This window comes from Tupaia chinensis, unplaced genomic scaffold (assembly GCF_000334495.1).
Source record: "Tupaia chinensis unplaced genomic scaffold, TupChi_1.0 Scaffold000046_3, whole genome shotgun sequence".
Lineage (NCBI taxonomy): Eukaryota > Metazoa > Chordata > Mammalia > Scandentia > Tupaiidae > Tupaia > Tupaia belangeri.
Window position 1 is genome coordinate 1,283,022 of NW_006159504.1, and position 27,528 is coordinate 1,310,549.

Below are 27,528 nucleotides of genomic sequence, written 5' to 3' on the forward strand. Positions count from 1 at the left end.
TATGGATCTGGTGGTGGAAGTGGTGGATATGGTAGCAGGAGGTTCTAAAAACAGCAGAAAAGGGCTACAGTTCTTAGCAGGAGAGAAAGTGAGGAGGTGTCAGGAAAGCTGCAGGTTACTTTGAGACAGCCGTCCCAAATGCACTAGAAGAACTGTAAAAATCTGCCACAGGAGGATTGATGATCCAGTCAGAAAAGTTACTGCAGCTTAAACAGGAAACCCGTCTTGTTCAGGACTGTCAGAGCCACAGTTTGCAAAAAGTGCAGCTGTTGATGAATGCAGTGTAGTGTCAATTAGATGTTACATTCCTGAGGACTTTTATCTGTTGTAGCTTTGTCTTTGTCTTTTTCTTTTCATTACATCAGGTGTATTGCCCTGTAAGTTGTGGTAGTGGTACCAGGAATAAAAAATGAAAGAATTTTTAACTTTTCAATATTTGTGTAGTTCAGTTTTTCTACATTTTAGTACAGAAACTAACAAAATGCAGTTTTGAAGGTGTTTCCTCATGAGTTAACAAGTAAAGGAGATCATTGTCAATGACTGTGCTGTATGAATTTTGCTACAGTTAACTGTAAAGAAACACTTGCTGACTTGCAGTTTAAGGAGAATCTGTTCTTCCCATTTCCAGACCATGATATGAATGGGTGTTGATATGTAGAGAGAATAAATATTTGTATGTTTGCAGTGTGTGTTTTAGATACATAGGATTGGGTATTTAAATTAGCATATTTGTGAATCTAATAGCATTAAGAATACCTTCAAATGGAAAGTCTCAAAATTAAAAAAAAATAAATAATTTCTGTGCAATGGCAACAGACAATAAGAAAATAAAATGTAGAAAGCAAGCCATTTGTAATAGCATAGAATACTAAGTGTCTAAAAGTTGAACTAACAAAATATGTGCCATACCTCCATGCATAAACTATATTATTGAGAAAAATTTAAAAATACCTAATTTTTAAGGTATTCTACTTGCGTGAACCAGTCAATATTTAAAGATGTCAATTATTACCAAGCTGATAAAAAAGAGCTAAAGCAATTTAAATCAAAATGACAATTCTATGTGCTAGTTGCATGTGCATGTGTGTGTGATGTAATTTGATAAGCTGGTTCAAAGTGTAAAGAGCCAAGTAATGACTTGGAGAAAACTAAGGTGGCAGAAATGACTAGGAGAAAACCTACCCTACCAGGAATCAAGACTACTTACAAAGCCACCATGGTCCTGTGTGGATCAGAGTTAGACTCAGCCCAATAGAACACAGCCCAGAGCCCAGAAGACATTCACGATGTGGACATTGGTTCATGACAAGCACACATTTCAGCTCCCACTTTAGGAAGGAGGCACAGTTCCTGGCAGGCCTCTGGAGGTTCTAGGGGCAGGGGACAAAGAACTCTGGAGAGGCCAGAATAGTAAACAGCTCAGCAGTAGAGGCAGTTATAGAATGCACAACCTGCCACTTGGGCCATTCTACCATTTTGAGTATTAACTCACATTATTATAATGATGACGGTCTGTATCTTTTCTCTCATCCACATGCCTACACCAACCACCATATTAAGTGAGATTCATGGGCAAGACTGGAGGGTGAGGCAGTGAATAATATAGAAATATAAATACCACCCAGGCGCGCCCATTCCAGAGAACTAGGATTCTCTACTTTTCCTGTCCCCTGCTTCCTTTTATTATGCCTTCTAAATAACACTCACACCTGCCTCTCCTTTGCTATCGCCCTGGCAAAACCCCCTATCGTCATTCCTGGGACTGGCATAGTGTCCATGAGTCAGACCCTAAAGTCCAATTCTCTTTGTCCTACTATTTATTCCTCAATAAGAACCAAATGTTTTCCCCTAAACAAAATGCAAATCTATTCAACTCTTTTATTATTTTAAGCATATGTATTCGTTTTCATGAGAGTGAGAGACAGAAAGAGAGAGAGAAAGGCAAGCATCCTCAGCAGGGTTCTCTGCCATGACTCCCTGCAAAGTCTTCCCAGTCAGCTGAGATCAGGGCATGCACAGGTTGGCTAGGGAATTGAACCTGCAATTTTCCATATTGATTCAGCATCGCTTGGGCGGTGTATTACCACTGCACCATTGAGCTGGTCCGGTTTAATTCCTCGTTTTAAAAGTTCTGCAGAAATCTCAATGATAAAGCACACACTCTTAGAAAACCTTCGGGACAGTCCCTTCTACCCTATTTCTCATCACGTCGAGCTGGACTATTCTGTACTCCCTGATTTGCCATATTTGCCCAACACTTTGAACTCACGCGCATGGGTATATTTGCCTGAGATACCCTCTGTGCCTAAAGACCTTTTGCCTGACCAGCTCCTGCCAATCTGGAGGCATTATGGGCTGTCCCTGCAAATTCATATGTCGAAGCCCCAACTTCCAGTGTGACTGTCTTTGAAGATAGGACTTTGGGGAGATAATTACGTTTAAATGAGGTCATAAACCTGGAGTCCTAATTTGGTGGAATTGGTGTCCTTTTAAAGAGACACCAGAGTGCTTGCTCCGTCTCTTGCTCTAGCTATGAGAGGACACAGGGAGAGGTTGGCTGTCCCCAAGCCAGAAAGAGCACGCTCGCTGGCAACCCACCACTCTGGCACCCTGACCTTGGACTCCCAGCTGCCAGAACCATAAGAAAACAAATACCTGTCATTTAAACCCCCATCCATGGCATTTTGCTATGACAGCCTGAGCTGTTGAGTACAAAGCTCCTCTCAGCCCTCCTTCCCTGGAGATCCTGCTCCTGTGCCTGAGGCTAGCTGGCCTTCCTCTGCCTACACAAATCCCAGGACTTCATGACAGTGTGCGGCATATTGTTATTGTCGCTTTTATTTTTCTGTACTGCTCTGTGAGTTCCCTGAAGACACCAAATGCCTTTTACTCATTTTTGTATCCAACTCCCCAGCACTTAGTTTGTTTAATGTTGAAAGAGGTGCTGGGTAGAGCCAATGTTTTGTTGGCTGGGCTTATAGGAGTGTTTTGTAAAAAATCTTCCAAGGAAAATAAAGATTGTTTGGGGAAATAAATTTCCCGTAGAGTTCTCATAAGTAACTTCTAGCCTGAAGCCATCTGGACAGAGGGAGTTACAGAGACTTTGACCCTGCCAGCTGGTGCGGCTGGGGAGGCATGGACGAGTCCAATTTCAAGGGAAAGGTACCAGGCACAGCATTCAGCTAATGCTCTCCGTGGGGGAGGGGGCCGAGGTATCCCAAGAGACTCCAAGGAAAAGGGATTTACTTGCTCACTCTGTGACCTTAGATGCAAATGATTAATTATAAGAAAGTAAGAAGTTGTCAAAACACAGTAATCTGATCCATCAGTGAAACACCAGGGATGCGTTTCAGATGACTGTCTGCACCCACTGGTAGTTGCTCAGTGTTCATACGTCCCCACAGCAAAGCTAACAGGAGTGAGTTTTCTCATGCCTGGCCAGGGCTGCAGCATGTATTTCCCCTCAGATTACTTTGCGAATCAAATACATTCTTTGTTATTCCATGAGAGCCCAGAGGCATGGATACAATGTGGTGCACACTCTTTATCTGTCTTTATTATTTATCTTTCCCTTTCCATTTGTGGACTCCCCATTTGCTAATTTCCCAGGCATGTAAAATTAAGTTGACTGTACAAGTTAGACTTGGCAGAGTTTGAAAGTGTCCTGGGAGTTTTCAGGAGTGGACGGAAAGCCTCCAAGGATAGCTGGTAAGTAGCCCGTCCAAGGAGAAAAAAGGCGCAGTGCAACCCTGGGTCTACACAGACGTACACGTATGTAACCAAGGCGTCAAAGAACAAAGTAACCATGTAACACCAGTCTCAGAGTCCCTCCTAATTGATTAAAAGGAAAATTAGTCTTTAACTTTTACCTTTACTTCCCAGAACCTAGCCTTTGACCTTCCTCACAATAGATGAAGCCTAATGCCTAATGAATGGAAGTTAACAATAACCTTGCTGAGCTTTTACAGATTCCTGCCTGTGGAGATGAGGAAGGCGAAGAGGCCACCAGCCTGCCCTGCTCCCCCCAATATGACTGGTTGAGAAGATTTTACCAGCTCAAGCATTACAAAGCCACACCAAGCTTTTATTTATTTATTTATTTATTTATTTTTTAAGAGGTTTTTGCTATTGGGCATGTGTGCTCACCAGAAACACACACACACACACACACACACACACACACACACACACACAGAGAGAGAGAGAGAGAGAGAGAGAGAGAGAGGGAGAAATAGAAAGCGAGAAATCACCCCTCACGGGGGATGGCCACTTCGCAATCCCTTCTCCTCCGTTCTCCCTAGCTTTTAAACCAGGATCTAAGAATTGTCTTGATTAATTCAATTTGCTTCTGCATCCTTGCTAATCATTGCAAAATAGGATAAAACTTTTGACCTACTGTATTCATTACAGTTTTGTGTCTGTGATTTTTTAAATTGTTAAGGCAAGAACGGTCAAATGCTTTAGAGTTAAACAGATCATTGATTTTAAAGACTTCACGTTTAGTAGTGTTTTTCAAAATTAAGACTTGAAAGGTGGTTAGAAAAGAATGAGTTAATATAAAAGGGGTAATAAAGACTCAAACATTCCCAGGACCCCCCAAAAAAGGAATTATTAATTTTATTTATTAGTATTTATTTTTTAAGTTAATTATTTATTTTTTTGGTAGAGGTTTTTGCCTTAGGGTGTGAGAGGCAGAGACACAGAGAGAAGTTGAGAACTTACCCCCTGGGGAGATGGCTACACAGTAATACCTTTTCCTCCAGTTCTTTTCCTGGGATCTTGTGCATACACACATATGTACCTGCCATGAGTTTCAAACCACTAGGTCCAGGACTCAAACCTTGGTCAGCCACATGGGAGTCCAGTGACGTAAAAGCTATGTCATCTGCTAGGCTCAACTATTATTATTTTTTAAATTTGCTATAGCTCTCATATGCTCTTTCTCCGGTTAGCTCATGTGCCCTATAGCAAGTTTTCAAATTAGTAATGATATTTAAGCTTCTTGAAGAAAATGGAAACTGGTCTTTCTACCCTACCCTGAATTTTTAAAAGAGAAATTACCCTTAAAGCAGTGATAGCCATCCCTGAGGCTGCTGGTCTCCTTGTGATCCTGTTGAAGACCTCCTCATGCTTCTTCATTTTTGTCCTAAGCTTTGCATCTTGTCCAGTATGGCAAAGATGATTATGGACTCAGGTCTGCACTCTCCACAATGTTAGCCTCACTGAATAAATTCTGTATTCACTAAGTTTTATCTCTTATGGCAAGGGGCACAGACCTGATTGGAGGCCCCTTCATGAGCACTCCTGCCCATTCCAACATCTTATAGATAGTCCTGTGTTCGAACTCTGACTACTTCTTATTTACTATGTGAAGTTTAATAAGTTGTTTGGCTTTTATGAACCTTAGAATTTTAAACAAAAAATAAAAAAGAAAGGAAAGAAATAATGATGCTTACCTTATAATGCTGCAAAGATAAGAGAATATATGCATAAAGTACTTGGCTAATGTGAGAGTGCATTAAGTGTGAAGTATGAATAATGATGCTCCTGGGGCCAAATGCTGACACACTGGTAACACAATGCTCTGCAATGCTGGACCCAGATGGGAAGGTCTTGGGCTTGCATCCTAAGGCCTCCCTGCACGTGCTGGGCACACAGCACTTGCCTATAATCCCGGATGTCTGAGGTTGGGTGTGGCTCATGGTGCAAGGACCCGGTTGGGTCTCTCTCTCCCCTTCTCAGAAGAAATACATAAATAACCTTTAAAAATGCCCCTTGTTGGTACATTCTTCTTGGAGTATGTTTGCTTCTGTTGGCAAAGAAGAATTAAAGAATTCAAAGACTTACTGAATTCTGAAACAAAAAAAGGTCTTGAGGGACTACTATTTTCATCTAAATCATGATAGGTAGCTTCGATTTTCCTTTTTAATGTCTTTGGGAATGGAGATTTTAACACTGTGTAAGAAACTTTATTCTAAGGTTTCATTAATGGTTAAGTTCTTCCTTACATTCAGCAGAAATCTGTCTGGGTTTAATGCAGGCTCATTTCCTCAGATTCAGCCCTTAGGCGAAAGGGAGAAAAAGCTATTGAGTCTCTCAAGTGACAAGCTTCACAAGATGACTGCCAGAATCTTCACTCCTTTTTAGTCTCTTTCTGAGACTAAATGACCACAGGGCTTTACCAGTTCCTCATGGACACCAGCCCCATTGCTGTGTCATTGCTAATCCTTTTGTGTGAGGAAGGTTTGTTTTCTTCACATCTGGTTTACAAGAGTCCCTGTACTCTTGGCAGAGTCAAACTCTTAGAGTCTAAGGAAAGGCGTCTTCTCAAGCCTGCCAAAAAGAAGAAAAAGTGACTCCGAAGAAACAAAAGACAATTTATTTTGATGGTATAGCTAACAAATCCCAGGGCTTACCATTAGGAAAAGGTTTCCTATCATAAACAAGGTATTTACAAAAGAGTCTAGCATCTTCTGTGATGGATCTGCATAATAATGCATCACGTGGATAAGAACCTGAGCTCTGGGATCACGGACACTTTATGTTTGGAAGTCCAGCTCCTCCTCTTGCTAAGTAAGTGATCTTGAGCAAGTTACTTAACTTCCCCAAACCTAAGTTTTCTCCTCTGTAAAAGGGGACAGCACAAGTACTAATTTCATGGAGTTCCTGAGTTGGCCCTGTGCCTCGGTTCTCAATACATGACTCAGAATCAAGCTCACCTCGGGACCAGCAGTTGGCGTAACAGCTATGTCGCTGGACTCCCATGTAGTTGACCGCAGTTCGGCTGCTTTCCATTTGCCCAGCGACAGTGTACCAGCTCTAGTTAGGGCAAGTCAGCAGATATTCCTGCTCTCCAGGGACAGAGCTACATGTTCTGCAGCAAGGTCTGAGCCCCACAGCCCTTTCAAGTCTGTCCCTCCTTTGGTATTCTCCTTAAACTCTATGGTACCACAGAGTGATTTATTTTTTAAATATATTTTAAAGACATGATCTGACCAAAATGTAATCCAATTCTCCTCTCTCAGCCTCTTTAGTAACTGAGATTACAGGGATGTGCCTCCATACCACATCAGAAATCAAACAGAGGCCTCCTATGTGCTCCTTTGCTAGCCTAAGAAGCATAACATCTTAGCAGTTTGTGCCGACATCGCTAGACCCAATTTTGTTTCTTGTAACTGCTTTTGGAAAAAACATCAGTGTTTAATAATTCTTTATATTGAACTTCTCATTTTCTCACTGTGTGATTTCTTTCTCTTAATTGGACCCAAACTGACAGAACATGAAAGTGCCCCTCTCAGATCGCTGACATCAGGAAACTTCATTGATTGAAGACCCACCCTGGCTGCTGGACTGACACTTCCATGTTCATGCCAGGGCCATACTTCCCAAGGCTGCTCCCAGCTGATGGTGGAACCCAGCAGGTGTACCAGGGCAGCTTGTTCTTGGTTGATGTAGTGCCTTTGATGGGAAACCTCAGCTCATGGAATCCCCGGCCTTTCTCAAAACTCTACTATAGTTTCAGATTTTTTCCTCCTGACCTTCCTTTCTTTCAGTATTCTCCCCAACAGTCATATCTGCATTGTGTCCACCACAAGTTCCTTCCCTATGTCTCTTCAGCTCTGTTTTCCCATAAATTGCTTGCTGATTTAATCTCATCCAGAAGTTTGCTTCCTTGGCAACCCAAACACATCTGCTAAGGGATTAACCGAATTAATGACTGGCAAAGTATTGATTGATTTTTTTTTCTTTCTTTTTTTTTTTGGAGAGGTTTTCACTATAGGGCACGTGCGCTCGCCAGACAGACAGAGAGAGACAGAGAGACAGAAAGCGAGAAATCACCCCCCCAGGGGGGATGGACACACCGCAATCCCTTCTCCTCCATTCTCCTCTCGGGATCTTGGGCACTCATGCACACGCACCCAGTGTGAGTTTTAAGCCACCGGGTCCGCGACGCGAACCGCGGTTGACTACGTGGGAGTCCAGCGACATAGCCATTACGCTAACTGCTGGTTCCCAGGGTGATTGATTTTTAAAGTGCACAGTTCTAGTAAATAGTTTATTACGAAGGGTGAGTGTTGGAAAGGTGTGAGTTAAAGTGGAAAACCTGAAAAATAATTTTTCAATTTATTGGGTCCCTGGAAAAGTCATGTCGTATTTTTCTATGCAAAAATGTATCATGACTTTTCCAATGACCCCATAGATGAATAGTGCTTGATCACTGTTGGCTTTGTGGATGCTAAGGATGACAGAGATTAGCCAAGGTACCAGAACCCCTGCCTATCAGGTATCAATGCTAAGTAACATCTTGGTTTCCTTTTCTACTAAAGAAGTAATGCCTATGGTTCAGGACAAGTCTCCTGATGGTGACTCAGCTCTTCCCTCCCTTCCACTCTCAGTTCCCAAAAATAACTGCCAAATGATGGCTCAGTAGTAAAACATGATGCTCGTGAGGCAACCTCACATGAGAAGGTTCCTAGTTCAAGTCTGGAGACCTCCCTGAGTATGCCGGGCATACACATATCCATGATCTAGGGCTGGCTGAGACCTGGGGAATGGATCATGGTGTTGGGCCCCTGTGGGAGGTTCTGTTTCTGTCTCTCTCAGGAATAAAGAATGAATATACTTTAAGAAAAATAACTAAGTAAATGACTGTAGAATGTGCTCGGAAGGCGACATCCCAAGATGAGGAGGAACAACAGTCTGGCTCTGTTCCCACGCCTTGGAACAGGAAGTTCTGCAATGCTTTTGCCCTGTGAGTCCAGCATCCCTCAGGGCCATCAGCTGCTGTGTGATGTGGAGTTCAAAACGAGTAGAGTCCATTTGCCCTGGGCAACTCCTGAGCTGTGGGGACGGCTTGCTTTCAATCTTATGCTTCTATTGGGTCTTGCTGCCTACCTGTGAGCAATGTTTCTTCACGTAACTCATATGAGTGTGCTATCTTACTGGACTCATGAAAGTGGATTGACAGCAGTGCATGGTATTGGAAAGGTATTTAGGATCTGCTGCTGGGATTCATACTGAACCTCAGAGAATCTGCTTCATACACTGTTCTTCCGATTATTCTCAACCGAGGACACGGATGAGCTGTGCGATGGCACTCCCAATCCGAGTGTCATCTGAACTTTTCATTCATCTTCCTCCTTTGCATCTGACAATAAAAACAGTGCCAGCAAAATGTCCCAATTAGTGGGGCCAGTTAGTGACATGGCGGTTAACGTAGTCGGATCCCAGATGGCCAACTGTGCAGTTCACGTCCTAGACTGGGAGCTTGAAAAACACGCTGAGCATGTGTGTGTGTGCTGCTCCACATCCTCAGAGGAGAATGGAGAAGAGACCGTGGCGTGGTCATCCCTCCCCACCACTCGAGGGGTGCTTTCTCACTTCTTCCTCTCTCTCTCTCTCTTTCCTCTCTCTCTCTTTCTCTCTCTGGTGAGAGCACATGCCTTATAGCAAATTTTAAAAAAAAGCCCTGAATAGCAGTGTGAAATTCTGTGTTCATGCTGATTAATTTCTTATTCGGATAAATTGAAGAAATGTGGAGCAACATGGAAAGGCATTTCCTTTGTGTCGTAGGCCACTCTCCTTCACAAGGCTTTTTCAACTCTTTGTGCCTCTGCCTATACCTGCAGAAACCCTAGGCTCTGAGCTATCCTTAGGCTCCTGGGCTCTTGCTCTGCATCCTTGGATGCTAAGGAAGTAGCGTTTCTCTGTTATCATGACTAATGGGAAAAAGATGTGAGCTGCTTACAGCATTTTGGAAATTGGCTGAAAATGTTATTTGTTTTAGTGGTTGTATATCAGAGTTAACAGTAATGGTAGTTAACACTAAGGGATCTTCTTCATCTCCGAAAACTGTATGGATCTGAGCATCCTTTTCATGTGTGATGGAAAGAGTTTGTTCTAACTCAGCAAAGAAATAGCACATAAGAAGTTGGAGACAGCTGGTTTCTTCCTGTAGTGTAAGTTTGATACATGACACTGACTGGTTTATCATTCCCAAGACTTCTCCTTTGGCTCCAAAATACTTTTCAAGGACCTCCTGTCCTAAAGGATGTGCAATAGCTCTCCCTTCCCAATTCTGACATGAGCTATTATATTTACCACACATAATATTCAGTATCCCCTGCCTGCATGATGCATGACATGCTATGTATGAGTAAACAGAGCTGGTTTTCAACTAAAATACTTGTTATGAGAGTGTGGTTGTTAAGGCCCTGGACTCCCACGTGGCCGACCTCAGATTCAGTCCAGACCCAGTAGCTTGAAAAATCTCACTGGACATGTGTGTGTGCATGCCCTAAATCCTGAGAGGAGAATGGTGGAGAAGGAATTGCAGCATAGCCATCCTCTCTTGGGGGTGACTTCTCATCCCTCTTTCTCTCTGTCTCTCTCCGGTGAGCACCATGCCCTACGACAAAAACCAAAAAAGCAAAAACCGAAACTGATCATGAAAGGCTTTCCTTCCAGTGAGTAAGGAATAATTCTGTAAGGTTTGATTTTCCCAGGAAGTCCAGTTGGATGCATCTGGGAGAGCTGGCCCTGGCAGAGCTAGAGAATGGTAGCTAAACGTTTTGACTGATTCAGTCATAACCTAAATGTCATGATTGGCAGTGTGCATCCTATAACCTTGATTCAAAGGGCAATGGTTTAACCTCAAAAAGGTAACTGAATGGGGTGTGCTATTAGGAGAATTTATTCTTTCAGCTATATATTTGTGGCAGCAGAAGAGATAAATTTGGTAATTGGAAATGTTTCTAGACCTGTACACTCAGCTGCATGCACCATTACATAAATACTTCTCTTCACTCAGGCTCTGAAAATAGTCTCCGATTAATATGCTCACCCATGTGCTTTTTTATACCATTTAAAGGCAAAAGATGATTTCTAAAAAATTAAACATGGCTTGGAATTCATTCTGTAATCACACTCACAATTGGCATTTCAAAGGATCTAGCCGAAAAGTATTGTGCTAAGAAAAAAACAGCTAAGAAATTGACTTCTTTTGATAAAGAGAAGCTTTTTGCCTCTGCATTTTCTATGGAATAGAGAGAATCCTAAACTATGCAGTATGATCGGGCTCTTTCTTGTCTTTGGCCCAAAGCCAGAACTCTACATCATCACAGCAGATTCGCCTCTTACCCTCTGCTTCCCCCACCCACCCCCGCCCACGCCTACCCCATGGGATCCTCTCTTCCTCTGGCAGAGACATGCTGGGATTTGCAAGGACACCCCCTTCCTGTGGCTTTGTGTGGCCAGCACAGACCTACAGCTGTTTCCAAGTATCTGAAGGAGCTTGGCCTCTCAATATTTAAGCTCCTCTCCATCAGCCCAGCCACGGAGAGCTCAGTGGGGTGCCTTGGGGATTCTTAAGAGCCTCTAGAAAGCCCACAAATGGACTCATACTGAAACGCAGTTCAGATGGGCAAACCACAGTTTTAAAATGAAATGAACAGAGTCAACTCACCCAGAAGGCCTGGTTATTCAGGGATACGTTCTGAGACCTCCCTGGATGCCTGAAACCGCAGACAGCATTGAACTCTGCACGTACGGTTTCTCCCACATGTACGTACCCATAACAAAGTTTTATTTACAAATTAGGCACAATAAGAGATTGACAATAGCTAGTAATATAATAGAGAAATATACTAAAGTAAAAGTTTTGCAAATGGAATCTCTGTCTCTCTCAAAATATCACACTGTGGTTGACCTTGGGTAACTGAAACTGCAAATCGGTATGGGGTACTACTGTGACATATTCCCAAATATTTCTTTTATGATTTCTTTTTGCTTGGGTAAGCCTAGTGTGTCAGTTTGCTCTCAGGGTGATTGATTTTTTTTCTTTCTTTTTTTTTTTTTTTTTTTTTGGGAGGTTTTTCCCAACGGCGAACAAGACAGACAGAGAGAGACAGAGAGACAGAAAGCGAAAAATCACCCCCCAGGGGGGATGGACACGCCGCAATCCCTTCTCCTCCATTCTCCTCTCGGGATCTTGGGCACGCATGCACATGCGCCCGGCGTGAGTTTTAAGCCACCGGGTCCAGGACGCGAACCGCGGTTGACTACGTGGGAGTCCAGCGACATAGCCATTACGCTAACTGCTGGTTCCCAGGGTGATTGATTTTTAAAGTGCACAGTTCTAGTAAATAGTTTATTACAAAGGGTGAGTGTTGGAAAGGTGTGAGTTAAAGTGGAAAACCTGAAAAATAATCTTTCAATTTATTGGGTCCCTGGAAAAATCATGTCGTATTTTTCTATGCAAAAATGTATCATGACTTTTCCAATGACCCCATAGATGAATAGTATATAACATATAGAGAATATATTTATAAAAGATATTATTTTCTCCCATCTTGAGCTGACAGTGCTCTATGATTTCTTCTTACATAGCCTGGGAGGGGGCAAGCCAGAAACTCACAAGTGACCATGAAAAGGGATAGAAGTTGGTTGGGACCAGCAGTTAGTGTAATGGCTATGTTGGACTCCCATGTAGTTGACCGTGGTTCAAGTCCCAGACCTGGTGGTTTAAACTCACGCAGGGCGGGTGTGCATGTGTCCCCAAGATCCCAAGAGGAGAATGGAGGAGAAGGGATTGCGGTGTGACCATCCCCCCTCGGGGGTGATTTCTCATTTCCTATCTCTCTGTCTTTTGCTGTCTTTCTGGAGAGTGCACACGCCCTATAGTTTAAAAAAAAAAAAAAAGGGATAGAAGTTGGAAAAACGGATCCAACTGCAGGTGTGTAAGGGACAGTGTCACCCAAATATTCATCAGGGTTTAACTGAGCCCTGCCCACTGGTTAGCTCAGTGCTCTTAGTGCCCCCTGGCCCTCATGTCCTAATGGCTTATTTGTCATGACCTGTCCAATGTCATTCGTAGCTGGCAGGTTTTACTCCTCATAAAGGCAGGGCCCCCCAATCTGCTTTTAGCTGAATCTTCACAGCTAATGTATGCCTGCACACAGTAGGTGCTCTATTCGTGCTGGAGAGAGTACATTCATTCTTGGCAGAGACTCATGGGCAGTGGGGGTAAGGGTAGTGGAAGGTCAGAGTAGGGGCAGGGGGCAGTCCCAAGCCAGGACGTGTGCAGGTGGTAGACCATGCACAGCTTGGAGAGGGAGCTGCCTTAAGTGCAGCCAGCAGGCTCTGCCCCAGGGATATCTGGAATCCTGGGTGGTGGCACCAGTCTGGTGGCACTGTGCCCATCAAAAGCAGGCCGCATTCATAAGTGGAGTTTGAGAAGGCCTGGCCGTGAGACAGGAAGAATGAGCGAAGCTGAGATCTAAACGTAGCTTGATGCTCTCCTAAGATGAAAAGTGTTCCTAGGGAGACCTTGCTAAAGCCACTGCTGACTGGTAGCAAACATGCAACTTTGGGATCTGATCCTAGGGCCCCAAGCCTGGCCCTGTCATTTAGTGAGTTCAAGTGGTTCAGCTGGCCACTCCTGTTTTCAAGATATTCCTCAACAACAACAACGAAAATGCTTACAATAGAACCTTGCTTGCCAAATAAAGCAATAGCTTAATGTCTATTATCCAGACTATGCAAAAATTTAAAGGAAAAATGGCAGGGCATGAAAGTAAGGTATTAACCAAAATTGACTCAATCATCCTTTTGCAAATGGGTCAGTTCTTGCAGGATTCTCTTGGGAAACTTGCCTGACCCTCTGGGTCTTTCTAGCTCACCTTCAAGGGTAGGGATAAACCATAGAACAGGTCCTAAGACCATGGTGGGGGGAAAATCAGTACCATGGAAGGGCAGATGGCTCAAAGCCTGGGCCATGTTTCCATAACCAGCCCTGAGGACCGAGGGTGCCTTGGGTTGGAGCATCTTGCTTCCCTGCACTGCCGGGTTTCAGGGTCTCGTTCCTCTGCCACTCAGCTGTAGGAGAGCTGAGGACAAAAGGCCCCTTGGAGGAAAAGACAGAATGGGAAGGAGACTGCTGCTGCTCTGCTAAGAGGTCTGTCTCCAGCACCTTCTCCAAACCTATCGCAGGCCTCCACCTGTTTGTGCTCACGCACATCGGCCTCCAAGGACTCTCCATTTCTAGCTCATCACCTCACTCTCTCTTTGGGGTCATTGTGCTTCTGTGGCAATCCAGTGCTGCTGTGAGCTGGGGAGAGGGTGGTCAGGCAGAGGACCCCAAAGTGACTGTTACATAACAATTGTTAGCACTCTGCACTTCCTGGGAGCACCCTTTGATTTTTTCACCTTTTTTTCCTCAGGCAGGCTGGAAACCTCCATCTAAGCCCCCACCTGCAATTCTCTCCTGTTTTGCATAACCAGTTCCTTAGCTTTCCTAAATTCAGACATTATCTTTCCAGGCAGGGGAAAGGGGGTGGTGATCTGCGGCTGCTGTCCTGGGTTGCTTGTCAGGCATTGCCATTGGTCACCCATGGAACATGGCCCACCATCCAGGGGATTCCACAGCTCTGGCCACTGGATTCCTCTGTGCTCAGAGAACTTGCCCTCCTCCCTAGGCACCAAGTTAGCACATTCTTGTGTATACCTAAAGAAGGAGACATACGAGACAGATTTGTATCTTGGTACCCTGATAGAGGGAGCTTGACTTCATTCACTTCAAAAAAATTTTTTTTGATACTGACATTTCTCACAACCAGAGTTGTGAGTAAAATACACACTTGTTGGAAAGTAGGAATTTGCTTGTGCTTGAGAGGGTTTTGTCCAGTCCCTGGCTGTAGCCCTGTGATCAGAGAAGGGCCTGGGCCCTGTTGGAACTTCAGTGGGTAACTTATGAATGAATGGCACCCCATGTATTGGGAGCTTAGTGAGCATCAGGTAGTACTGAAATTATTTTGCTTGTAGGAGAGCATGTAACCCTTACCAAATTTCTACGTGGTAGGTACTGTTACTACTCCATTAAAAAAAAAAAAAAAGTTTCTTTCTTTCTTCCATGAGTGAAACAGAGAGAATGAGAGATAAAGCACCAGAGACAAAGAGTGAAATAGCACCTCCAACTGGGTCTCAACACTGTGATCCACCCTAGCACTTGTCAGCCCTGGATCATGGGCTCCAGGTCTGTGCTGTGCTCAGCGACGTCTGTAGAAAAGGACCTGGAACCATCCGGTCAGCCTTACAGAGCTTCATGTCATCAGAGCACCACTCACAGGCCCCTACCACTTCTGTTTATAAAGAAGGGGTCCCTCCATTTGATGGAGGAGCACAGAGACCCAATTAATATTCGTGAAGTCCACCAATCTGAAAGAGCTGGGAGGCAAAGCTGGGTTCTTTGGTTCTCAGGCCGCCACTTGTCACCTCTGCGAAGAAAACTGGATTCCAGTGGTCAGAACTCACTTGCTCATTCATCCCACAAATAGTTAACGAACACCAGCTCCACACGAGGCTTTATGGTCAGCCTGGTGACGTAGTTTGAGAAACAGTAGCTCGGTCTCTCCAGAAGTATTGACAAGTATCCCCTTGGCTCTGCACACTTTCACCAATGGGGGACCCTACAGTGCTCTCTCTCGAGTCAGCCATTTTTTTCTCTTCAGGAGGACTTGCGCCCTTTCATGCCTCCACTTATGGCTCCATCTGTTGTCAGCTCAACTTATTGCACTGAGGTTTTTCTCACTTTTACACGTTCATATTCCTATACCCTTTACTTCTCTTCCTTCGTTTTCAGTTTACTCCCTGTTTTCTTTCTAACACTCTTATCTACAGCTGATCGACGTCTCTGTCTTCATTTTCAGTAATGATTACTTATGTGAAGGGACAGAAAGACAGAGAGAGACAGAGAGACAGAAAGCGAGAAATCACCCCCCAGGGAGGATGGTCACGCCGCAATCCCTTCTCTTCCATTCTCCTCTTGGGATCTTGGGCACTCACGCACACGCGCCTGGCGTGAGTTTAAGCCACCGGGTCGGGACTTGAACCACGGCCAACTACATGGGAGTCTAGTGACATAGTCATTATGCTAACTGCTGGTCCCCCTCCCCCAAATACTTCTAATAGATATTTAAATTTTTTTTCTGGTTTGCCTTATCCTTATTTCACATAAAATATACAGTATTTTGGTGGTTCTATGACTGGTCAAGGATTTTAGGGCTCCCTGAAGTCCCAGCATCATTGATTACATTTCTTAAATGGAAAAATGTGTTTTGAATTTGAAAGACATGCCAGTAGCTAGCAGAATTTTTAACTCATTATAGAATAAATTGTGAAATTATTTGAAAATTCATGGTTATAAATGTATAAAGTCTTGGCACTTCCATGCTGTTCTAAAACAGATCTCTCTTTCATGGATTAATTCTTCCGTTTTCACATTCCTTGGGCCCCATCAAGCTTCTCAACCTAACAGCTGGGACAGCAGCAGGCTCTGGGACTACATGATATCTGAGAATAGAATGTTTTAAAAATTTCAAAATGCAGTCTGCCAAAGAATGTCCCTAATGCCCTCCAAAAAGAAACAGCTGTTTGTGGGCTAGATTTCCTGAATTAAGCCTAACCTGTATCCAGCAATCCTAGAGTACCCAATTTTTTCTCTTTTACATTTTTCCTGCTTTAAATAGATATTTAAGAACTGTATAAATTGTTGTTTATACAAAACTGAAAATATAAACAATTTTCCGAGTCTCATACTCTATTTTTATTTAACAAACATTTAAGACAGGAGAGACTCTGAAACAAAAGAACTTATCTTCTGGACTTGTTACCATTCCTTCTTTCCAGATGGGTCCTCAGGTATTTGCCAGGAACCCTGCCTTATTCATGACTTGGAAGAGAGCTACACGGAGAACCACAATTGTCTCAACTCAAACTATTTTCCACAATTATCAACAAAAATAACAGAAATGCTAGGAAAACACATACTCATCAGAATAGCAGATTACTTTTTTTCTTTGTGAGCTATAATTAGTTTCTATGCCAATTTCCATTTTCTGAATTGCATACTAGATAATAGGCTTTTTTTTTTTTTTTTTTGGTGAAAGAAAAATGAATGTATGAACTTCGAAGCACAAACTGACCAGATTACAAAGTAGTTTTCAGGAATGTATGAGTAAATGAACAGTCTTTTTTTGGTTTGTTTTTGGAGAGATTTTCGCTATACGGCGCATGTGCTCGCCAGACAGACAGAGAGAGACATAGAGACAGAAAGCGAGAAATCACCCCCCGGGGGGGATGGTCACACCGCAATCCCTTCTCCTCCATTCTCCTCTCGGGATCTTGGGCACGCACGCACACGTGCCCGGCATGAGTTTTAAGCCACCGGGTCCAGGACGTGAACCACGGTCGACTACGTGGGAGTCCAGCGACATAGCCATTACGCTAACTGCTGGTTCCCTCGGTGTGAGTTTTAAGCCACCGGGTCTGGGACGCGAACCGCGGTCGACTACGTGGGAGTCCAGCAACATAGCCATTACGCTAACTGCTGGCTCCCAATAAACAGTCTTTCTGAACAAGAAATCCATTTCTCCAGAAATATTTATTTGGAAACATTACTTTGCCTTCTACATGGACCTTTTTATTTTTATTTTTGTATTTATCAGCCCCTTCCTGATATGAAAAATAGTGGGACCCTCTCTGAATGCATAATTACACCCGTGTTGCACGGCATCGACAGTCATTTCAGGTAAATTAACAATTTTTTCATTGCTGTAGCCCCCCTTCTCCCTTTCATGCCAGGAACTACAGTTCATAATTAATATGGAAATTTAGGTCCTATTTAAAAATAAATAAAAGTTATTAAACATTTGGTATGTTCTAGACTTGACACTAGGGGATTTGAGAATGGACACGATAAAATTCTTGCTTCAAGTGCAAGTGTCTGTCCCGTACTATAAAAGGTTCCTATAACTCGGGACCAACAGTTGGCACAATGGCTATGTCACTGGACTCCCATGTAGTGGACCGTGGTTTGAGTCCAGGACCCAGTGGCTTGAAACTCACGCTGGGCGCGTGTGCATGCGTGCCCAAGATCCTGAGAGGAGAACAGAGGAGAAGGGATTGTGGCGTGGCCATTCTGCCTGGGGGGTGATTTCTCACTTTCTATCTCCCTGTCTCTCTGTCTGTCTGGCGAGCGCATGTGCCCTATTGCAAAAACCTCTCCAAAAAAAAAAAAAAAGGTTCCTATAACTGAAAAAAGTACTCAAATCCTGGCTGAGAGGGGCAGTGGTGGCCCTCACCTTCAGTGTATTGATGTTCTGTAGGAGTGGAGCTCAGTGCTGCTAGCTTTTGAGTTTTTAAAGAAGCACAAAAAAGTAGAACTTTTAGAGATAGTTATTAAATTTTTAAATATCGACGGTGACTTCAAACATTTTAAAACCCGGTGCAGGACAAATAACCCATATTTACCTTCAAGATGAGGCCCACATCTATTTGTTTTTAAAAATCTAATTTTTCAAGTAATTCATTCCTCTACATGGTGCAAAGTCCAAATGGAATAAAAAGTTATACAGTGATGTAAGACATCCAGTCCCTCACTCACTAGCAAAGCTGCCCTCCCCAGAGGCAGCCCCATTAGCAGTGAGTCCAGGCCCTCCGGAGTCCCTCATGTGTACCCGAGCACTTGTGCACACAGTCTGTGTGTGTACGCAGTGGGATACTCTAGCCACACTTCCTTCACGCCATTGTTTTCCAGATTATATAGATATATACAGGGATTGGTGCCGTAACCTAGTGGTCATCCCTCACAGCTGACTGTGGTTTGAGTCCTGGCCCCAGTGACTTGAAAGCCATACTGGGTAGGTGTACGAGTGTGCCCAAATTTGCGATAGGATGAAGACAAAGAAGAGAAGGGATCGCTGTGTGACCACACCCACTTCAAGTGCTCTCTCCCTCTCTCTGTATGTGTCACCAGTGAGGCACATGTGCCCTCTGGGAATTAAAAAAACCCAACTATATGTATTAGGTTGTTGGAAAAGTCATGATGCACTTTTGCAGAGAAAAACAGAAAAAAAGTACGTCATGACTTTTCTGACATCCCAGTACTTACGGTGAACGCGTGAAGACTGGCTGTCTGCGAACTCTTTCGGTACAGGCAGCACCGGAGCCACCTACCGGTCCCTCACAGGACGTTGCCTGTCCTTGCTACTGCAAACTATGCTTCAAAGACTCTCCTTTGCCATGACGTTTTAGATAGGTGTGAGTGTACGTGCACGCTACATTCTCGCAGTCCTTTGAGCAGTGATTCTCAACCTGCTTGCACTTTAAAGTTACCCAGGCAGTTCCAAAACATCCGTGCCGAGGTCCTAACTCTCAGATTCGGATTCTCAGCCAGCAGTGTAAAGGCCTTCAGATGATGCGAAGCCTTGAGAGCCATTGCTTTTCCACTTCGGGATCCACCTCGGTGGGTCCAGGGCATGTTTCTCTGCCCTGCGAGCACCAGAGACCTCTTGTGCCAGAACTTGTCCACCTAGAAGTGAAAATCTGTGTGTTAAGGTAATTCAAAATTCCATTTCCCTCTCTCTCTTTAACCTTTTTATTCTTTTATTTGCCATATAGCATGTGTGTATGCATGAGAGAGAGAAAAAAAAAAGGGGGAGAGAACCTTCTCAGTGGGCCTGCTTATGCCATAATCCTTTTTCCTCCAATATTCCATCCAGACAGGATCTTGGGACCACGCACCTGTGCCTGGTATGTAACCCACCAGAGCCAGGACACGAGCCCTGGTCAGCTATGTGGGAGCCGGCTTCCTCTAAGTAACCAGTCCTGCTTCTCTGTTATTACAAGTGAGGTTCAACAAACTCTTAGGTCGTTAAGGGTATTCATATTTGCTTTTTTTGTGAACTGCCTGTTCAAGAGAATTAGTCTTCTTTTTCCATATGGAAAAGAGATCTGTGAAAAGAGGTTTTCTGGGAACCAGCAGTTAGCGTAATGGCTATGTCGCTGGATTCCCACGTAGTCGACCGCAGTTCGTGTCCCGGACCCGGTGGCTTAAAACTCACGCCGGGCGCGTGTGCGTGCATGCCCAAGATCCCGAGAGGAGAATGGAGGAGAAGGGATTGCGGCGTGACCATCCCCCCTGGGGGGTGATTTCTCGCTTTCTGTCTCTATGTCTCTCTCTGTCTGTCTGGCGAGCGCACGCGCCCTACAGTGAAAATCTCTCAAAAAAAAAAAAAAGAGGTTTTCTTTGTTTTATTGTTTTGTTTATTTATTTTTTTAGTTTATTATTGTCTTGACTTTCTTGTGGAGATTTTTCTATGAGGAGTAGTTTTATGCCATCAAATTTATCAGAATGTTTTAGCTTTTGAGTTTTCCATCATTCTGAGGAAGATCCTTTTCACTGGGAGATTATTTTTCAAAAAAATTTTATGATCTCTTCTATTATTTTTATTTTGTTTATTTATTTTTTTTTGACATTTAAAACTTTCATTCTTCTGAAATTCTGGCATTTATTCTGGCCAAAGCCATGTACTGTGGATCCAACTTTATCATCATTTCCAGATGTTCACACACGATGAACTAAATCATTAATTCTTCTCCCTAATTTAAAAAGGTCACCTTTATCATAATACAAAATTAACCTATTTGAGTCTAATTCTAGATTTTCTGTTCTGTTCTTTGGATGAGTTTATCCGTGTACCAGCACCATGGCATTTTTAACATTAGGTGATAGATTTGCGATGGAGGTGTGTCCTATGTTATAATAAATGATCTGTTATTATTCTTACTTTCCAGAATGTTCCCCGCTTATTACTTGATGGTTTTCATTTTCAACTTTAGGACCAGCGTTTTCAGTGCTGTGGTAACCCCGATGTGTTTTCATGGGGGATTATGCTGAATTCATCTGATTACGACTGAGCGCAGAGTCCCTTCATGACCCGTCTCTCACTGGCTTCTCCCAGTCCTGTTTGCTACCTTATCATGAAAATTCCAGCCCTAGTGACGTACTCGAAGTTCCACAAACAAACTCAAACAGATTTTTCTAAACCTTTTTTTTCTTCAAAAATTATTTATTTAATTTTATTTGTCATTATTATTTTTATTGATGGATTTATTTTTAGAGACTTTTTGCCTTAGGGCTCATGCACTCACCAGAGAGACAGAGATAGAAAGAGACAGACACAGAGGGGAAGTAAGAAATCCCCCCCGCCCCTCCCCCCCGGGAGATGATGCAGTAGCAGTGCAACAGTTCCCACATGGGAAAGGTCCTGGATGCGTATTCTGAGACCCCCCTGAGTAAGGTGGGGTGCACGTGGGTGTCTCTGGTCCAGGCTGACTGAGGCTGGCGTTGGCCACAGAATCTGTCCCTCCTGGAGATGTCTTCTCTGTCACTGCCTCCCTCCCTCTCATAGAAGAAATAAATAAGTTTTTAAAATTTTTCCATATAAACCATGAATGAGAGGAAAAAGCCCTTACACTTGCTAACTAGTATGTTACTTTTTCTTTTTCAGAGAGAGAGATTTTTGCTATAGGGCATGTACACTCGCCGGTGAGACAGAGAGACAGAAGATAAGAAATCCTCAGGGTAGGGGCGGGAGTTGGTGATGCCACAATCCCTTCTGCTCCATTCTCCTCTTGGAAATTTGGGCATGCATGCAGATGTACCCAGAGTGAGTTTCAAGTTGGGTCTGGAACTTGAACCTTGGTCGATCAGGTGGGAGTCCAGATCATTAGCCACTATGCCATGTGCTGGCCTCTAATATGTCACTTCTCATTTTAAAAAGTCTTGAGGACGTTCAGTCTATTTAAAGATCAAGTTCCCTTCAGAACAATCTCTAGTTTCTGGAGGTCTTTCTTTATGGTCTCCTCCCTCTCTCCAATGGCATCTGAGCCCAGGAGGGGCGTGAAGAGGTCTCTGCCCTGAATGCTGCCTCTTTGGAAATCTTCGAGTGTCCACTGTGGTGTGACTGGTCTGCTGGTCTGAGCGTTACAGCAGGGCCCATCCCTGGCTGTGTCCCCATAATGCCCCAGGAAGCTTCGTACACCCATGGCCTTCTTGTCTCAGCCACAGGCCTCCTCTGTGACTTCTCCTCCTTCCCAGGGTGGGGATTATTCCCTGTGCTCCTCCTCACAGTCAGTGGCACTCTGCACACCTGCTCTCAGGCTCTCTACACTAATCACCGATTTTCTTCTTTCACTCTTCTTGCTGGACACAGAGTCATGCTGCACACTGATGGTCTTTCAACGCAGAGGATGTGAGGGCCAGACTTGATTTTTTTTCCTCCTTCTTTTTAGTTTTGCTCTAAGGCATATGTGCCTGCCTGAGCGAGAGAAAGTGAAATTGAGAAATCACTCCCCACACCCAGACGGGGTGACCATGCTGCAATCTCTTCTCCAGCATTCTCCTCTTGGGATTTTGGGCACACATACACACACCCAGTGTGGTTTTCAAACCGCCGGGTCCAAGATGCAGACAGCACAATCAGCCCGTGGAGCCAGCAGGTGAGTGTGGGCGAGAGTCTTCCACGTCCTTGCTCCCCTCTAGCTGTCTAGTTCCCTTCACTCTGTGACTTGGTTACGTTATTGGACTTTCTATCCCCCAATTTCCCCAGCTGTAGATAGGCATGAAAGTAGGACCTCTATTGTCATGCTATTGTGAAAATTAAGTGTAAGCACTCAATACACAGACGTTATTTTATTATTTTTATTCTATTCTGCTCCCACCTTGGGTGCAAGCAGGAACCAGGGAAGCTTCCCCACCCAAACGCTTCACTGATTGACTTGGGACCAGCAGTTGGCGTAATGGCTATGTCACTGGATTCTCATGTAGTTGACCATGGTTCGAGTCCTGGACTCAGTGGCTTAAACTCACGCTGGGTGCATGTGCGTGCATGCCCAAGATCCCAAGAGGAGAATAGAGGACAAGGGATTGCGGCGTGGCCATCCCCCAGGGGGCTGGGGCAGTGATTTCTCGCTTTCTGTCCTTTCTGGCGAGTGCAAGCACCCTATAGAAAAAAAAAAAAACTCTCCAAAAAAAAAAAAAAAAAGTTCTGCTTCAAATTCTTTAGGGGCCAGTTTGTGAAGGTGGGTTTTGATGACAGAGATTTTGCAGCCTTCTCAGTTAACGGCAGAGAAAGCTGTAGGCAGAGGCCAGTTTGTGTATGTTTCATCTGATCGTGGAGTACATAGTAAGTAGTTTACATTTATTCTAAGAGTAGTGGTAAGTGAAGTGACATGCTTTCTATTTTCAAAGGCCTATTTGACTGTTGTGTAAGAGAAAGGAAAGAAAATCTTTTGTGAGATTAATATTTTATGAGCCGTTTAGTAATTTGTTCAAGATGGAGGTCCTACTTGAAGCCAAGCACTTTTCTAGGCACTCAGGAAATGGCAGTGAATACAGCAGTCCCGACATCACTAACCTTACAGGAAAGTGAGGGCAGGCAGATAAAAATAAACATGAAAACCCAATGTGCGACGTGCCCCCGTGCACAGCAGTGGGGTAGAGAGCGAAGTGCCGTTGGTATGTCTGGCTAATTTCTATCAGCAGTTGAGAAAGGCTTCTCTGATTATATCGCATTTGAGCATGAACTTTTAGGCAGTGAGAGAATATATAATGTGGATATTTACGAGAACCTTCTAGGCAGAGAGCTACTATAAGTGCAAATTCCGTGAGATAGGGCCAATTTATAAACATTTTGTCCATTTTACCAGAAAGTGCAAAAGAAGGGTCAAAATGCTAGCTTTCTTTTCATGACATATCTGTTGGTTTAAAAAATGCATTGAAAAATCTTCCGTCGCTATGTATTTACAAAGTCTAGTAGACTTTAAAAATGACAAAACTACTCAAAAAAAAAAAAAAAAAAAAAAGAGAGAGAGAGGCGAGATGGCTATGATGCAATCCTTTCTTCTCCATTCTTCTCTCAGGCTTTGAGCATCAGAGTGTTTTTCAAGCCACTGGTCTGGGACTCAAACCATGAAGTCAGCCATGTGGGACCAGCTGCCTTAACCACCCTGTCACTGTGGTGGCTGTGACTTTCATTTATGGGCATGATAGACTAAGACCCTGCTGGCTGTTACACTTGCCTTGCAGAAACCAGTGGAGAAACCAGACAGAATACGGACAGCTACAGGATAGTGCTCGAGAGAAGAGAAGTAGACAGACTCTGATGGGAAGTGTACACTTGCTCCGGGGAGGACAGACCGATCCAGATGGCTCAGTTTCTGACTTACTCTGGGCTAACTGCAGTTCTTATGGCTCATAGAGCCATGGCAGGGTCCACATGGAAAACTCAGCCTTTCTGGTTTAAGAAAGCAAAGCCAAGCCAGGAAAGGGCATGCTGGAGAGTGGAGTAACACATCAAAGACAGAGGCAGGAAGGGATCCCAGTCTCTGTTTCCCATACATCAGGCTGAGCCCAGAAATATGCTGACATGGAAGACATCCAGAAGAGTGAGCCGAAGCTATGACCTGAAACTGAACTGTGGCCCAAGAAGAAATCTGCAGTTCAAGACTAGCCATGGACGTTATCTGCTAAAAAAGACAATAACTCTGTCGGAGAAAAACAATATGCAGGATCTATTAAAGTCCATAATGACTAAGACACAATGCAGGATTATCCAACACACAAAGATCGGAGACAATGGACCATCTTTTTCAGAGAAAATAAAATGAGTTATGTCCAAAACTGGAGATGAACTGGGTGCTGGAATTGAGAGATGAGGACATTAAAGCAGTTATTGTAATAATTCTCAATGAAATAAAACAGAACATGTTTTCAGTGAATGAAAATCTCAGCAGAGATTTTACTGGAAATCTCAGTAGAGAAATAAAAAACAATAAAATAAGAAGCCAATAGATGAAGTTATAGAACTCATGCTGGGAGTGTGTTTGTTCATGCTCACGATCCTGAGAAAAGAATGGAGGAGAAGGGATTGTGACGTGGCCATCCCCCCGGGGGATGATTTCTCGCTTTTTGTCTCTCTGTCTTTCTGGTGAGCGCATGCACCCTATAGCAAAAACCTCTAAAAAATTAAAAAGAATGCAACAATTGGGACCAGCAGATGGCATAATGGCTATGTCGCTGGATTCCCACATAATCGACCACGGTTCGAGTCCCAGACCTGGTGACTTAAACTCACACAGGGCTTGTGTGCACGCATGCCCAAGATCCAGAGAGGAGAATGGAGGAGAAGAGATTGCAACGTGGCCATCCCCACAGAGGGTGATTTCTTGCTTTTTGTTTCTCTGTCTTTCTGGAGATCGCACATGCCCTATAGCAAAAACCTCTTAAAAATAAATAAATAAAATAAAAAAGAATGTAACAGGCCTGTAGTGAAGGACCTCTGGTAGGGCTGGACTGTGGCATAGTGGTAAAACTCAGTGCTCTGGAAGGGCTCTGGATTCACATCTGAGGATTTCCCTTTTCCAAGCACATACATTCCCATGATCCAGGACCCACTGAAATTGGGAGTGGACTGCAGGTCCCTGTGTGGGGTGTTCTCTGTCTTTCTCTCTCTTGCTCATGAAAGAAATAAATGAATTTTAAAAACAAGAACCTCATAGTGACTGTGATGGTAAGTCCATGAGAAATGTATTAGTGGAAGAGTCACATGATTGGATCAATAAGCCACAGAAAACCAGTTGCCCGCTGAAATTCTAAGTGGGCTTAGAAGTAAAAAGAAACATTGGGATGAGACACGCTCTGACTGAGGGCACCTTCGCCGTCTGTGCTTTTGACATATTCGTTTCCTATTTGAGATTTGATAGATGCTTTATAAACATACGGATTAAGAAAAATCACACTTCTCTTGCGAGCACGGTGGGCAGAGCAGCCAACTCTTCCCAAGATAATCAGGGATCGTCTCCCAGAAGGGGCGATATTTTAGTTCTATGTCAAAGTATGAGAACGAAATTTATATTCTAAGAAAGGGTGTGGAGAGGAGACGAATTTATCACACGGGGGGAAAACCTGCAAAGCACTGTGTCATTTCAATTAGGCCTTCTACTTCATTAAGAAGATTAGGAAGGGCCGGCTCTGTCCACAGTGATGCACTGCCCACGGATGGCCTTTTGACGACTGCATGGGACGGGTTGGGGTCGGGGAGCCAGGGCTGACAACAGATAGGGAGAAGGAAATGTTTAAGTTGAGGTGCCCAAACATTTCCTTCTCCCCATTTGTACCCCATTAGGATATTTGTATCAGATGACAAAATTTCATCAGAATATACATTTAAATTTGGTGAATTACCTTATTTTTTAAAAGTTAGACAACTCATTTGGTAAAACAAACAAGAAACTATTTTTGCTTACTATATTTTAAAGAGCTCATATAACAATTTTTAGCAAAAGTGTTTATTAAGTACATAACTGCTGGTCATACTCATACAATAGGACTACTCAAAAGGAGCTAAATTCCATGCAGCGAGAATCCACGAATTAGCATGGCTTTATATTATGGATGGTAATTATATTATTGGAGCAGCTTCTGAAATGTGTTTTTCTTTTTTGGGGGGGAGGTTTTGCTATAGGGCATGTGTGCTTGCCAGAGAGACAGAGAGACAAAAAGCGAGAAATCACCCCCTGGGGAGATGGCCATGCCTCAATCCCTTCTACATTATCCTCTTGGGATCTTGGGCATGCACACACATGCACCCGACATGAGTTTAAGCCACTGGGTCCAGGACTCGAACCACGGTTGACTACATGGGAATCCAATGATATAGCCATTACACTAATTGATGATCCCATGAAATGTGTTTTTTCATTGATCAGGCCATACCGATGTAAAGGACTCTCCTATGGTTTGCATGATGGTTTGTTCCCTTAAAGGCTCATGTTTTGGAATCTGATGTTGGAAGAGGGTGAAGCCTAGCGGATGGCATTCAGGTTGTGATGATTGCATTGTCGAGGGACCAGTCTCATCAATACTACGTTAACGATGTCTCATAAGACCCGGTGAGCTCCAGTTCTTATAAAAATTGGTTCTTACGAAGAGAGTGCTGTCAGAAGCTCTTTCTCACTCTGTCCACACCTGCCATCTTCTGTTCTTCCATCAGCATGTAGTAGGCTGGCTTGGTGCTATATCGGTGCCTTTGGACTGTTAGCCATCAGAATTGTGAGTTAATAACCACTGTCTCTTCATAAACCACCCATCTTGGGTATGTCTGTTAGCAATGCAAAAACAGACGAAGACAGAATCCCATGGATTTGTCACACCACCTCACAGGAGACCCGAGTGCATCTATTATATATCAGGAACCCAGTAGAAATGATAATCACTTTATATAAAAAGAATTCCATATCAAAGTTCATGCGAATGTTGAATTTTGAATTAGGCCACATTCTGTTCACTTGAATCCCAGCGATACACAGAGGATGGGTTCTGGCTGTAACTCATTTTTTTCTACCTCCTGTAGATTTTACCGACTACCACTGAGCAAAGCGCAGAGAACAATGAGAGAAGAAAAGCTTATAGGCTTATAGTTGTGATTTTATACTATTCTCTATGCAGATACAACATCATTCAGTAATTCTACTATTATATTGTTGATACAGCATTCTTCTCCTCTTAACTTTCTACAGGATGGATTTCATTCAGGTCATGAAGGTTTCTATAGTTTAAATACTCACCTCTCCAAACTCTTTTGCCATTTTGAATAATGATGTAAAATGGACCTATTAACCTCTCATGGA

At 43.6% G+C, this 27,528-nt stretch overlaps 1 pseudogene; it reads left to right on the top strand.

Moving 5' to 3' along the window:
- Positions 1-24,098, top strand: part of LOC102486506 (heterogeneous nuclear ribonucleoprotein A3 pseudogene) — a 25,194-nt pseudogene extending 1,096 nt beyond the window's left edge.
- The last annotated feature ends 3,430 nt before the right edge of the window (positions 24,099-27,528 follow it).